We start from the raw sequence: 14,191 nt of genomic DNA on the forward strand, positions 1-14,191 counted from the left end.
ACTATTGAGGAACTCACAATCCACTGAACCAGCTAGATCAGGAGGAAAATGCATCACAAGTTACAAGGAAGGTGTAGTCTGAGCCAAAGAAAAGATCTAGGGGTTTACTGGTTTTTCCACTTTTGCACAATTCTTCTCCAAAGGCTTGAATTCTCTTTCTATAAAACAGGCAACCATGAGATTATCTTATTATATATAATAAGATAATTACATACAATATAATTAGCAGGGTTGTTTTCTTAGATGAATGAAGTTATGTCTATCGGATTCTTTGAAGTCATAGGGAAACAGGCATTCTCATTTTCTTTCTCATCATTTTTCCATCATCTGTAAAATTAATAGCTTTCAACATTTGTTAACTTCACTATGGTCTGAAAAATAAAACTAGATATTAAATTTCTTGACCTCTAGATATAACCTCTGAGGAACAAGTTTCAAATGACCACTATCATTCAGCCACCCATATCAAATGTGTTCAAATTCTTTTTCACATATTGAAAGAATCAAATTTTAACAAATACAATGCTCATGCCCACATTTTAAATATGAGAAATCCACACTACTCTTTGCATAGCATTGTTTTTTAGCCCTGAAGCTTCTAGAACTTACCTATTTTTAGAAAATATTGCCACATGTGCAAAATGCTTTTCTTGGTGCTAATAAAATATTTAGTAATATCACCTGCCTGAACTTATTCAATAATTTAGCAGGTCCATCTAAAGAAATCTGGACATTGTCCTAAGGCCTGTAGTATAAAACTGTCTGACCACTTTTTGAGGAAAATTCTGAGAAGTACGCAGGAACCAGAGAGAAACACATGTGAGTATAGCTTTCCCCCACCCCCCACCCCCACCCCCAATTTCCCACCCGGGTTTTAGTATGATGTAAGTAGGTATTTATAAAATGCTTATCATAGTATACTGTCCACTTAGTTCTGTATGTCAGCTTGCATCATTTCTGTTATTCAGAGGTGCATTTAGCTTTTCAGTGCATTGTATTATTTATAAATAGTGATTTTGCAATGGCATCATCACCTACATTTATGACCACTTGTCGATAAGAAATTGCTATTAGGCCTCTCTCTGCAGAGATGTCACTATTAGGCCTCTCTCTGCAGAGATGTCACTGTCATCATTTACATTTGGAAATGCAGTGCCACAATAGCCCTGATTAAATGGTGCTGAAGTGCTGAAAACAAATCCTACCAACCTAGAGATGAGTGGGCGGAATTAGCTTCGTCTTCTCTGAGAGGTTTAAGTGTTTGGTCACCAATTTGACAGACTAGAGGAGATAATGTGTTTGAATATACTTTGTGAACTACAAAGTGGTTCTGTAATTATTGTGGCAGTGATAAGGTAGTAGAATTCCGTTTTTACCCTGTTTTCAATGTTTTGAAGATTACCTATCCTACAGTAAGTACTCACTGAATATTTGTTGAATGAATGGATGACTGAACGAAGAGATATAGATTGTCTTCCTATAGACCTTGTGAATTGTGGGCCAACAGGAGAAGGCCATTATGAAGACCAAATAGTGAAGTGAGGACTGATGAGAGGGAGCTAACTAGTGGAAGACAATTTGTCAGCAACCTGTGGCATACCCTTGCTATCGCTTTTGGGTAATTGGGAATTGGTGATAAGATACTATCCTCTTGCTCTGTGTTGTAAGAACATATTTTAGGCAAGACAGCCACCTGATATAACCATTGATTCAGTAATGATTCCCTTAGGCAGTGGTCAAGGTGCACTTGGCTTTTACCAAATGCCATGTTGTAAGGTCAGATTAGAACAAAGTTTTAACTTGCACTTAGGTGTACTATGTATTCTATTCTACTACATTTACATCTCATTTCATGCTTACATCTCTAGCTTAATATTTTCAAATTTCATATATGTGTACTTCTTTTCTTTTTTTATACTTATAAAACTTTTTTTATGTTTATTTATTTACTTTGAGAGAGAGAGAGTGTGTGTGAGCAAGCAAGGGAGGGGAAGACAGAAAGGGAGAGAGAGAGAATCCTAACCAGACTCTGCACCGACAGTGCAAAGCCCAATGTGGGGCTTGATCTCACAACCTGGGATCATGACCGGAGCTGAAATCAAGGGTCGGACACTTAACCAACTGAGCCACCCAGGTACTCCGATATACCTGTAAAACTTTTAATGTAATACATGCTCTTTCATAAGTGGGTTTGTTTAACTTAACCAACTCATTTACTGTAATAGAGAAAGGCCTTGACCTTTGGAGTTAAGGATGGAAGGAGGAGAGAGATCTTCCTGTACCCTAATGTCAGGGCTAAACTGTCCTATGAAGGTTATGAGCCACACCGAGATGGCTAAGAGGGTAAGAAAATAATGGGTACTTTGGGCTTGAACTGTAATTATAAACTGTCCCTAACACATCTGAAATAGCAAAAGGAAAACACACTTTTACAACCTTAAGCAGATAAAGGATGAGGGGTAGAAAGTTCTCCTTAGGAGCAAACTATTCTTTTTTTTTTTTTTTTTTTTTCTGTGAATTTCATGTAGGGCAACAGGCTGTATTTAAATTATTTATAGTTGTGTAACAACGCACTCTCTCTTTTTTTTAATGTTTATTTATTTTTGAGAGAGAGAAAGACAGAGTGCCAACAGGGAGGAGTAGAGAGAGAGGGAGACACAGAATCCAAAGCAGGCTCCAGGCTCCAAGAGTTCTGCACAGAGCCTGACATGGGGCTTAAACTCACAAACTGCCAGATCATGACCTGAGCTGAAGTAGGACCCTTAACCAACTGAGCCACCCAGACGCCCCAACAATGCATTCTAAAAAATTATGGTTTGGTGCCACTCAAGCATCTGCAGTCAGATAGTGACCTGGCTGGAACCTTCAAGATGGCATTATTCATATGTCTGGAGCCCCTGGCAGATTTGACTGGAAGGCTGGGACCTCTATCTGCATGACCTCTCTATGTGGTCTCTTCAGGAGGGTAGCCTAACTTCTTATGTGGTGGCTCAGAGCTTCCAAAAGTTCAAGTAGAAGCTGTTAGGTCTTCTGTATGCTTAGGCCTAGATTTGGCACAATGTCACTTCTGGCACATTCTATTGGATATGTGGGTCATGGGGTTAGCTCAGATTTCATGTGAGAGAGGACTACACAAGTATTTAATATCAGGAGGTATGGTTCTTTGAGGCCTATCTTTAGAGACTGGCCACCACATCTTCTAGAATGGATGGTTTTGATATGTGTGGCTCCAAGGAGCTAAACTGCCATGAATGATCATGTGTATGGGATAGACAGTATATCATTTTTAATGCTTGGCAAAGGTATGCATGTGCATTGCTGTGCAAACAGGCGATCAGGACACAAGACTCTGAAAATAGATGGAGGATTGTTCTCTTGAATGAAAGGAGATTATAAAAAGACAAATGGATTGGGTTTGTTATGCCTGACCTGGAGCTAGATTGTGATCCTACAGAATACTGAATTACCTGGACCTCCTAAGAAGCTATTTACCCAGATGAGGCAAGTTTAGCTCTGTAGTTGGTAATGGGACATTTATATTGTCAATCAGTCTGGGGAAAAGGTAGGTCCTGGAACATAAGACAAGGCTGCTGGAAGGGGGCTTTATACAGGTGCAATTGGGGCAGTTCCTTCCTCTACTTGGGCCTGGATTTTTGGCAAAGAACATGTACCCAAAGACTCACTCATGGGGTCAGGAGAGAAGTAAAGTTTAGTGGCCTAACTATGTGATTGCAGGCTGGGGTTTAAGCAAAGCTGTGCTCCACAAGGGAGTTGTGTGGAAGGCTCAAGGCCTGTGAAGATTCTAGGCCTATGTTGCAATTCCCTCAAGTTAACCACCAGCTTCCAGAAAATCTTTGTTAAACACCACAGCCTGGTTTCAGTTAGTACTCTGTAGAAATGATGGGACTCTGCCTGGTTGGGATGAAACAATTCAAGGGAAAGTAGTAACAACCAGAAGGAGGGCATTTTAGGATCCTTGGGGGGAAGGATCTGGCAGAGCAAATGGTAGCCCAAGATGGTTCAGAGATGGACTGACCATTGCTGAGGAGGTGTGGGACCAAGGGATGGACTTTGGAAGCAAGTCAAAATTTTCTAGAAATTTCCATGATATTTGGTGAGTATCAAAACTGGATTTCCTAAAGACAAACTAAATGAGGGCTTAAGATAATAGGGCAATGAGAAGGAAAAGTAGCATTATTTGTTGTCTCTGGTGGAAAAGGCGTAGGCCCACGCATTTAGTTTTCAGGATACATAAGATCTATGTCTCACTGTCTGTCTATCTATCCATCTGTCTATCGTACATGTGTGTGTGTAAAGGGATTTAAGAATTCCTATGTTTACCCATAGTGATCATTCCTTGGCATGATTTTTTTCCCAAGTAATCTATGCCTATTGTGGGGCTTAAACTCAAGACCCCAAGATCTAGATCAAGAGTTGCATGCTCTACTGACTAAGCCAGCCAGGCACTCCAGGCAGGGTTCTTTTTTTTTTTTTTTTTTTTTTTTTAAATTTTTTTTTTCATTTATTTATTCTGAGAGAGAGAGAGCACAGGCAGGGTAGGGGCAGAGAGAGAGAGGAGAAAGAGAATCCCAAGCAGGCTCCACACTGTCAGTGCAGAGCCAGATTCAGGGCTCAAACTCACGAACCACAAGATCATGACCTGAGCCTAAGGCAGATGCTTAGCCAACTGAGCCCCCCAGGCACCCTTCAGTAATGATTCTTTTAGATTACATTCACCATGCAACAATTTGACAGCCAAGAGGGACTTTGGCACAATCTATGAATACATGATATCTGTTGAAAGTTGTAGTTAGAGTTAGCCCTTAAGCTGACCAAAAACTATAGAGAGCAGACTACCTTGGATTTCTAGAGGTAAACTCACCTAGTCCCAAATATACCTTCTAATCCTGCTCTGCTCACAAGAAAAGCCTACCGTTTGCATTTGCTATCATCATCTTTTTTGGCTTCTACCAGTACTGTATGCAGATGAATGCATGAGCTTTGTCTCTGGGCTGGCACTGACATCTGAGCTTGGCCACTTCATTTCATCCTATCATCTCATGGTATCCTTCCTGAGTTTTAGTGTTGTTTGCTTTATGTTCTGGTTCCATAGAGGCAATTGCTTCATTATGTGTGACAGATTCATGATGGAATATTTGATCACCATTATTATTTGCTTCATAGAGACTTAGTCCAGTGCATTTTCTTTGTCTACTATTTGGTTTCCTGCCTTCTTTCACTTTTTTTTCCTTAGAGGATCTTTGTAGAAGAATTCCTTGTACTGGTTTATTTTCTAATTTTCATCATTGCAGGAGATGAGTTTTGTCTTGATGAACTCTTTACTGAAAGTTTGTGTAGGGGAGTTATTCTTGATTTGGGGTTTTAAGTGAATTTGTTGAGTTTTGCTTCTCCCGAAGCAATGAAGGTAAGCAGCAGTGAAATTCTAGCAACCCAAAGATTCTTTTGTGCTCCTACAGAGACAGAATTCTTACAAACATGGCTAGCATCTGGTTCCTTGGAAGGCTCATCTTTGTCTTTTAATACCAAACAGGGTCCCAGGGAAATTCTTGGTACCAGTGAGGCATGCTTGCCCCAATATTGCGAACAAGCAAGTTAGGTTTCCTTCTATTTCAAGAGTTGCATCCAGCTCTGAGATACACAGTCACTGTGTTCTCTTGCTGTAGGTTTTTTTCTCTGCTTGCTCCCACATGCCCCTTTACTTAACCTTTATTGCTTTAGGCAATCCTTTGAATGAAGTGGATACCTGGGGTTTTAGCTATCTCCTATTTTCTAAGAAAAAGAATTTTGTATCTTTGTTTCTCCAACTCTTTGTTGCTTTTGGCTGATTGCAATGAAGAGAAGAAGAGAAAAACTACCTTTATACCACCATGTTCAAGCCAGAAATAGAAACTCATGGACTTTCAAGTCATGGATTTGAATCTTGGCTCCACTATTTGTTGTGTGACCTTGGAAGGCTATTTAACTTTTTTGTTCTTCCATTTCCTCATCTTTAAAATGGCCATCTCTATAAGGACTGTTAAGAGAGTAAAATGAGGTGATGCTTGTAAGGCTCTCAGGACAATACCTGGCACCTAGTAGGTGCTCAATAAAGAGTAGTTATGACTATTAGCATCATGGCCACAAACTGGCTCTATTTAACTTCTAGCCTGCAGTTATTTGGGTAAAATATTCTCCTAGATTAAAACAATCACCTTGAAGAGATCAGGGTTTCCAAAAATGTGTTCAATAGGACACTGTACAATAAATAGTTCCCAGATATGACTCAACAACAAAAGGAGAGGGTGGATTTCATGGACAAATAAGCCTAAGAAACTTCATGTACTGTAAATCCGCCCCTTTCAAAAATCACAAAGCACATACCTCTATGATGGCGTTGTAATAGGTCCCATCATGGAGGAATGCAATATGCATTATCATAGAGCACAGAGAGTGTTCTAACACATTTATGGGAGAGAGCCTCCCCCACACATGCAGGTAAATGTCTCAAAGGATGATGTCTCAAAGGCAACTCTCCTCCCACAGAGGGAAACTGCAGAACTTTAACCATTAAGTCTGGGAGTCCTTCTGGGATAAGAAAGGAAGTTGCTGTGCAGAAATACTCTCATTTCTTATTTTGGTAAGCATAGTACTTACCACATGCTGGTCACTGCTCTGTGCCTTCACATACACTAACTCATTGAATCTACAACTGCTTGCAGAGTTTATTCCCTTTTACAAACAAGGAAAGAATTCTTTTCCAAAGAATAGAGAAAGTGTTCCCTTCCCTGATAATAAGGATCTACATGAAGAGAGTTGTTGAAAGAGGAATGTTGCCTTTCTAGTGTGGGTGTGATGTTATTGGTTTAATTTATGTGCTCACTGGTAAAGGAACCAGTGTGTATGCAGCATACACTGGTAGAATATTGAAAGAAAAAAATCCTATAAGGACAACCTTGGTGCCACTGACTTTGCAATCTAGAGGCTTCAGCTACCTATCCCTTAATGCCCTTGATGTTTTGCAATAGGGGCAAGAAGCATCACTGGCCACATGATAATGCCTGTGTGTGTGTGTGTGTGTGTGTGTGTGTGTGTAGGACATCACAGTAGTCTTGGGATCAACACCTGGGAAAGGGAAGGAAAGGAAGCAGGATTGAACAAAGGGAGAAATAGAGTTGTGACGCAGACACAGAAAAAGGCTTCAAACCAACCCCACAGGGAAATCTGGATCTGAAATGATTCTGCAGAGTTGTCCCAAGTTGGAATGAGGGGTCAGGCCTTTACACCCCATGTTGATTAGTCATTGAATGTGGGCTGTCCTTTAAAGAAGCTGACTTTGGGCAAGGCAGTTTTAATCATCAAAGGCAATCCCTAGACAGGGCTGATAGTTGAGCACTGTCTTCTTGCTACATTTCCAGCAGCTGGGAGACTAAGTCCTTCAATCCAGGAAGGAACTCGGGTGGTACATTTCTGGATAGGAAGTTTTAATGCACTGAATGTGAAGAGGTAATCTCCACACTTCAGGAGTGAGCTCTCTCCCAAGTGGTACCAAAGGGAACTGATGCTTTGTCCACCTCTTATTCATAGATCTAGTCAAGAGCACAAGACTTGTAGTCAACTGATTCTTTAGGCTTAAACCATAGGCTGATTTCTTTCTCAGCACTTTTTACTGAATCCTTGCCATGAGTGATGTTCCTGTCCACTTGAATGCAGAAGTCTCTGTGAATGGTGCCTGGCTTAGAATATGCTGGATTGGTCTCCCTAAGCATCACTCACTCCATCTTCACCACATTTAGCCCTCCTAGACCATGGTCACCACCAGTCCTGAGTTCATGTATTTCACCAGCCCAGGGAAGAATGGGTAACCTTCCAGGTCATTGCAATGTTGCTTCCTCAGAGGCTTGAAGGAACACCATGGCCACAAAGTGGAATCCCTTCTGCTTGAAGAGCTTGATGATCTTACCCACCAGCCTATGCTGCATACAGACTGACTTGATGGAAATGAAGATGTGCTCCATGTTGGCCATGACAGAACTGGCAGGGCTCGAACTGGTTCAAGCGGAGGTAAAAGTTTTTAATTTTGATGAATGCCAGTGTATTTATTTTTTTCTTTTGTAGTTGTGTTTTTGTATATATAAGAAATCATTGCCAAATCCAAGGTCATGAAGATATGTACCTGTTTTCTTCTAGAAGTTTTATTTTTCTTATTTTTTTAAATGTTTATTCATTTTTGAGAGAGACAGAGACAGAGCATGAGTGGGGGGAGACAGAGAGAGAGGGAGACACAGAATCTGAAGAAGGCTGCAGGCTCAGAGCTGTCAGCACAGAGCTCGATGCAGGGCTTGAACCCACGAACCGTGAGATCATGACCTAAGTTGAAGTCAGATGCTCAACCGACTGAGCCATCCAGGTGTCCCAAAAGAGTTTTATAGTTTTAGGTCTTACATTCAGGTCTTTAATCAATTTTCAGTTAATATTTGTATATGGTATGATGTTGGCATTCAACTTCATTCTTTTGCATGTCAATATCCATTTGTCTCAGAATTATCTGGTGAAAAGACTGTTCTATTACCATTGAATTGTCTTGGCACCCTTGTTAAAAATCAACTGACCATAAATATAAGCATTTTTTCCTGGACTCCCAATTCAATTTCATTGATCTATGTATCTATTCTTATGTTAGTATTGCACTGTCTAGATTACTGAAGTTTGCAGCAGGTTTTTTTGTTTTTAATTCAAATTTCAGTTAGTTAACATACAGTATAATACCAGTTTCAGGTGTACAATACAGTGATTCAACACTTTCATGCAATACTTGGTGCTCAACACAACAAGTGTACTCCTTCATCCCCATCACCTATTTCACCCATTCCCCCCACCCCCACGTCCCCTCTGATAACCACCAGTTTGTTTTCTATAGTTAAGAGTCTGTTTCTTGGTTTGCCTAAGTTTTTTCCCCCTTTGTTCATTTGTTTCTTAAATTCCACATATAAGTGAAATCATGTGGTATTTATCTTTCTCTAACTTATTTAGCTTAGCAGGATACTTCCTAGCTCCATCCACGTCCTTGCAAATGGCAAGATTTCATTATTTTTTATGGCTGAGTAAAATTCCATTGTATATATATATACACCACATCTTCCTTATCCATTCTTCAGTCTGTGGACACTGGGTCTGTTTCCGTGGTTTGGCTATTGTAGGTAATGCTGATATATATATATATATATATATATATATATATATATATATATATATATACACACACACACAAATATATATATATTTGTATTCTTTGGGTAAACGCCTAGTTATGAAATTGATGGACTGTAGGCTAGTTCTATTTTTAACTTTTTGAGAAAACTCCATACTGTTTTCCAGAGTGACTGCACCAGTTTGCATTCCCACCAAAGTACAAGAGGGTTCCCCTTTCTCCATATTCTCACCAGCACCTGTTGTTTCTTGTGTTGTTGATTTTAGCTATTTTGACAGGTGTGAGGTGATATCTCATTGTAGTTTTGATTTGTATTTCACTGATGATGAGTGATGTTGAGCCCCTTTTCATGTGTCTGTTGGCTATCTATATGTCTTCGGAAAAATGTATATTCATGTTTTCTGCCCATTTTTAAACTGGATTATTCACTTTTGAGTGTGGAGATTTATAACTTCTTTATATATTTTGGATTCTAACCCTATCAGACATGTCCTTTGCAAATATCTTCTCCCATTCCATAGGTTGTCCTTTAGTTTTGTTTATTGTTTCCTTTGCTGTGCAGAGATTTTATTTTGAGGAAGTTCCAAAAGTTTATTTCTGTTTTTCCCCCCCTTTCCTCAGGAGACATATATAGAAAGTGTAGTAAGTTTTTAAATCAGTGAGTCTTCTTTGATCTTCTTTTTCAAGGTTGTTTGGCTATTTTGAGTCCTTTGAATTTCCACATGATCAGCTTATCAATTTCTGCAAGAGGGAGCCAGGGTTCTGACAGAGAATGGGTGGATTCTCTGTAGATCAATTTGGGGAGTACTGCCATCTTAACAGTATTAAGTGGTGTTGAATAGAGGTAGTAAGAGCAGACATCCTTGTCTTATTCCTAAACTTAGGGTGATAGCATTCAGTTTTTCACTATTAGATATTACTTTGCCTTTTTTTTTTAAAGTTTATTTATTTTGAGAGAGAGAGAGGGCATAAGCAGGGGAGGGGCAGAAAGAAAGAGAATCCCAAACAGGCCCCATGCTGCCAGTGTGGAGCCCAATGTGGGGCTCAAATCCATGAACCAGGAGATCATGACCTGAACCAAAATCAAGAGTCAGTCATTTAACCAACTGAGCTGACCAAGAGTCAGTCACTTAGCCGACTGCCCCTATTTTGCTTTTGTTTTTTTTAAAAAAGTTTATATATTTACTATATATAATATATATATAGTAAACTATATATTATATATAAATATATATAGTAAACTATATATTATATATATTATATATATATATAATATATATATATAAAGATTATATATTTATAATCTCTACACCCAACATGGGACTTGAACTCACAACCCCAAGATCAAGAGTCGCATGCTCTTCCAACTGAGCCAGACAGGTGCCCCTGTCTTGCTTTTGACTGTAAGATAACAGAACACCCTGACTTAAACTGACTAAAACAATAAGAGATCTCACAGTGTCCCTGGAGGGTAAGTCTAGAGTTAGGATGGGCTCCAGTAATGGTGTGGTCCAGTTTCTCAATGATGTCCTCAAAAACTCAGGCTCTTTCCACTCCTCAACTATGCTGTCCTCAGCTTCATCCTAATGTAGACTTTCCTTAGGGTTTTAAGTTATCTGCCAGGATCATCAGAGTTACACAGCATTGTACACAGTTACACAGTTATTGAGGCTTACCTGGTGTACCTTAAAGAGGGGTATGAAAATGTCTCTCCCAACCACATACTCTTCCTCCTCTGCTCTGCTTGATTGGGTCAAATACCCAGTCAGGTTGCACACTTACCCCTGGATCAATAACAGTCATCAAGGGAAACAAGAGGTCTCTGTTTTCTCCAGTCATCATTACAGAACAGGAAATAAGCCAAGGGATCGTTCTTCTTTGAAGGAGATGGAGGAGGACTATAAATACTACTTTTCTCCTGTTAAAATCCTATCAACTGGGGCACCTGGTGGCTCAGTCGGTTGAGAGTCCAACTTCAGCTCAGATCATGATCTCATGGTTCGTGGGTTCCAGCCCTACGTTGGGCTCTGTGCTGACAGCTCAGGGCCTGGAGCCTGCTTTGGATTCTGTGTCTCCCTTGCTCTCTGCCCCTCTCCCACTCAAGCTCTGTCTCTCTATCTCTCTCTCAAAAATAAACATTAAAAACAATTTTTTTAAATAAATAAAAATAAAATCCTATCAAGTGTTGTGGTGTTACAGTTCTGTATCTTGATTGTGGTGGTGGTTGCATGAATGTACACATGTGATAAAATTGCATACAACCACACACACACACACACACAAGAATGCATGTATAACTGATAAAATCTAAGTGAGCTTTGTGGGTTGTACTAAAGTAAATTTCATGGTTTTAATGTTATCTTATAGTTATGCAAGATGCTAACATTGGGGGAGGAAGATGGAAGGCACACAGGACTTCCCTATATAATTTTTTGTGATTTCCTGTGACTCCATAACTATTTTTTAAAAATTATATCAAGCGAATTACATATTGGAGTTTTTGTCAATGATCAGCAGTATAGAGGGGAGATCTGTGGTAGATCTAGAAGTAGAAGGAAAGACTTATTTATATACAGTATCGTTATCAGGTAGCTTGTCTTGTATGACCCTTTTTTAAAAAAGAAATTGAGTTATAATCTACATCCAGTAAAGTGCAAAAATCTAGTGTTGCTTGAATTTACACACACACATACTCTTTACCAGCTGAAGGTACTCACTATTTTGACTGCTATCACTTAGATTAATATTGCCAAATAGTCCACTTTTATTTATATTCAATAGTACTTTCAGTGCTATTCTAGGAAAGAAAAAGAAAACAAGTCTATTGATATTATTGCTTGTAGAACTCTGGCTAAAAAGATAGAAAGAGTGACAGGCAACAACAGATGCTGGTGAGGATGCGGAGAAAGAGGATCTCTTTTGCATTGTTGGTGGGAATGCGAGCTGGTGCAGCCACTCTGGAAAACAGTATGGAGGTTTCTCAAAAAACTAAAAATATAACTACACTACGACCCAGCAATTGCACTACTAGGCATTTATCCACGAGATACAGGTGTGCTGTTTCGAAGGGACACATGCACCACCACATGTGTGCTGAATACAGGTGTGCTGTTTTGAAGGGACACATGCACATGCACTATCAACAATAGCCAAAGTATGGAAAGAGCCCAAATGTCCATCGATGGATGAATGGATAAAGAAGATGTGTTTTATATATATACAATGGAGTATTACTCAGCAATCAAAAAGAATGAAATCTTGCCATTTGCAATTACTTGAATGGAACTGGAGGGTATTATCCTAAGTGAAATTAGTCAGTCAGAGAAAGACAAAAATCATATGACTTCACTCATATGAGGACTTTAAGAGACAGAACAGATGAACATAAGGGAAGGGAAACAAAAATAATATAAAAACAGGGAGGGGGACAAAACAACAGAGACTCATAAATATGGAGAACAAATGAGGGTTGCTGGAGGGGTTGTTGGAGGGGGGATGGGCTAAATGGGGGGCATTAAGGAATCTGCTGAAATCATTGCTTCACTATATACTAACAAATTTGGACATCAATTTTAAAAAATAAAAAATAAAGTTAAAAAAAGAAAAAAAAAGATAGAGAAAGAGCGAAAACAACGTAAGAAGGGCATTCTTTCTGGAGAGAGATCAGAATCTCCTTGGCTTCTGCTCCAGAAGACTTGCCTTCATTCAGGTTGAGCTAACACTGGTGAGGGAGCTCTGATGGCCCAGACCCTACACACCTGATTCCACTGCTTTTCAGTGCTGGCTGGTGCCCACCATCCCCCTGCCATGTCAAACTTACCACTCCGCCTTTTTTTTTTTTTTTTTTTTAATGCACCAGTGTAAAAAGTTGATTGTATACATTCCTCAGCCAGCAAGAGAACTAGTGCATAAGTGTTGAGCATGTTGCAGGAGCCATTAGATATGGGACACCAAGTTAAAGATATAGGTGGATGCAGATGGGACCTCTGATGTTTTATCATCTCCTGTCATCCTCTCAACTGCAGAGGTACAGAGCACCTTGCCTGGGGCCTGAAAACTCTGCTCTTTTCAGTGTTTTAAAACATGGCAGAAAGTTTAATGATAACAAAACTGGTCAAGCTGTATTTATTTCTGCTCACTATGGGCTTTCCTCTCTCAGTGTTATGTGATTGGGTATCTTAGGGAAAGAGGCCAAACTTCTCATTCTTGAACAAATATTTGAAATCCAGAGAGACAGAGTTGCTAATGATGCTAATGGCAATAGTCCATTTTTAAAACTTTCTGCAGCTCATTCATTCACAGGTGTACCTGACTGTGCACAGGATCTAAAGCTAAGAAAAACCAGGCAGGGTTGCTTTATCTTCCAATTGGAAAGGGAACTGCCAGAGCCAAGGGTCCTGAGGCCTGGACTGTGCCCCCGCTTTGCTGGGTGATAGGCACCCTATGACTTAGATCATTCAGGATCCTGCAACAGACAGATGCAACATCAACAAAGAGCAATGGAGGCAGATTTAATACAAGCCTATTTACAAAGGCGTGGGTAGCATTAAGGGAAACCAACAAGGGATGCTGAGACAACACCCCCCCGCCCCCGCGCCCAGCCCCCAAGCCTAGAACTTCACCCCTAGGTCTAAAGAGGCTAAAGAAAAGTGGTTACAAAGCTCAGAGAGAAGGACACCTGGGTGACTTAGTCGGTTAAATGCCGGACTTCAGCTCAGGTCATGATCTCATGGCTTGTGAGTTCGAGCCCCACAATGGGCTCTGTGCTGACAGCTCAGAGCTTGGAGCCTGCTTTGGATTCCATGTCTCTCTCTCTCCCTCCCCTGCTCATGCTCTCTCTTTCTTTCAAAAATAAACATTCAAAAAATTTACAAAACTCAGACAGAGAAGCTAAGAAGAGGGACTATTTGCAACAACGTGGATGGAACTGGAGGATATTATGCTAGGTGAAATAAGTCAGTCAGAAAAAGACATATTTCATAT

The 14,191-nt window shown here is 39.9% G+C and overlaps 1 pseudogene; it reads right to left on the reverse strand.

Moving 5' to 3' along the window:
* Window positions 1–7,574: 7,574 nt before the first annotated feature.
* On the reverse strand, window positions 7,575–8,024 carry LOC122217151 (annotated as a pseudogene).
* Window positions 8,025–14,191: the final 6,167 nt, after the last annotated feature.

Source organism: Panthera leo, chromosome B1 (genome assembly GCF_018350215.1).
Source record: "Panthera leo isolate Ple1 chromosome B1, P.leo_Ple1_pat1.1, whole genome shotgun sequence".
Lineage (NCBI taxonomy): Eukaryota > Metazoa > Chordata > Mammalia > Carnivora > Felidae > Panthera > Panthera leo.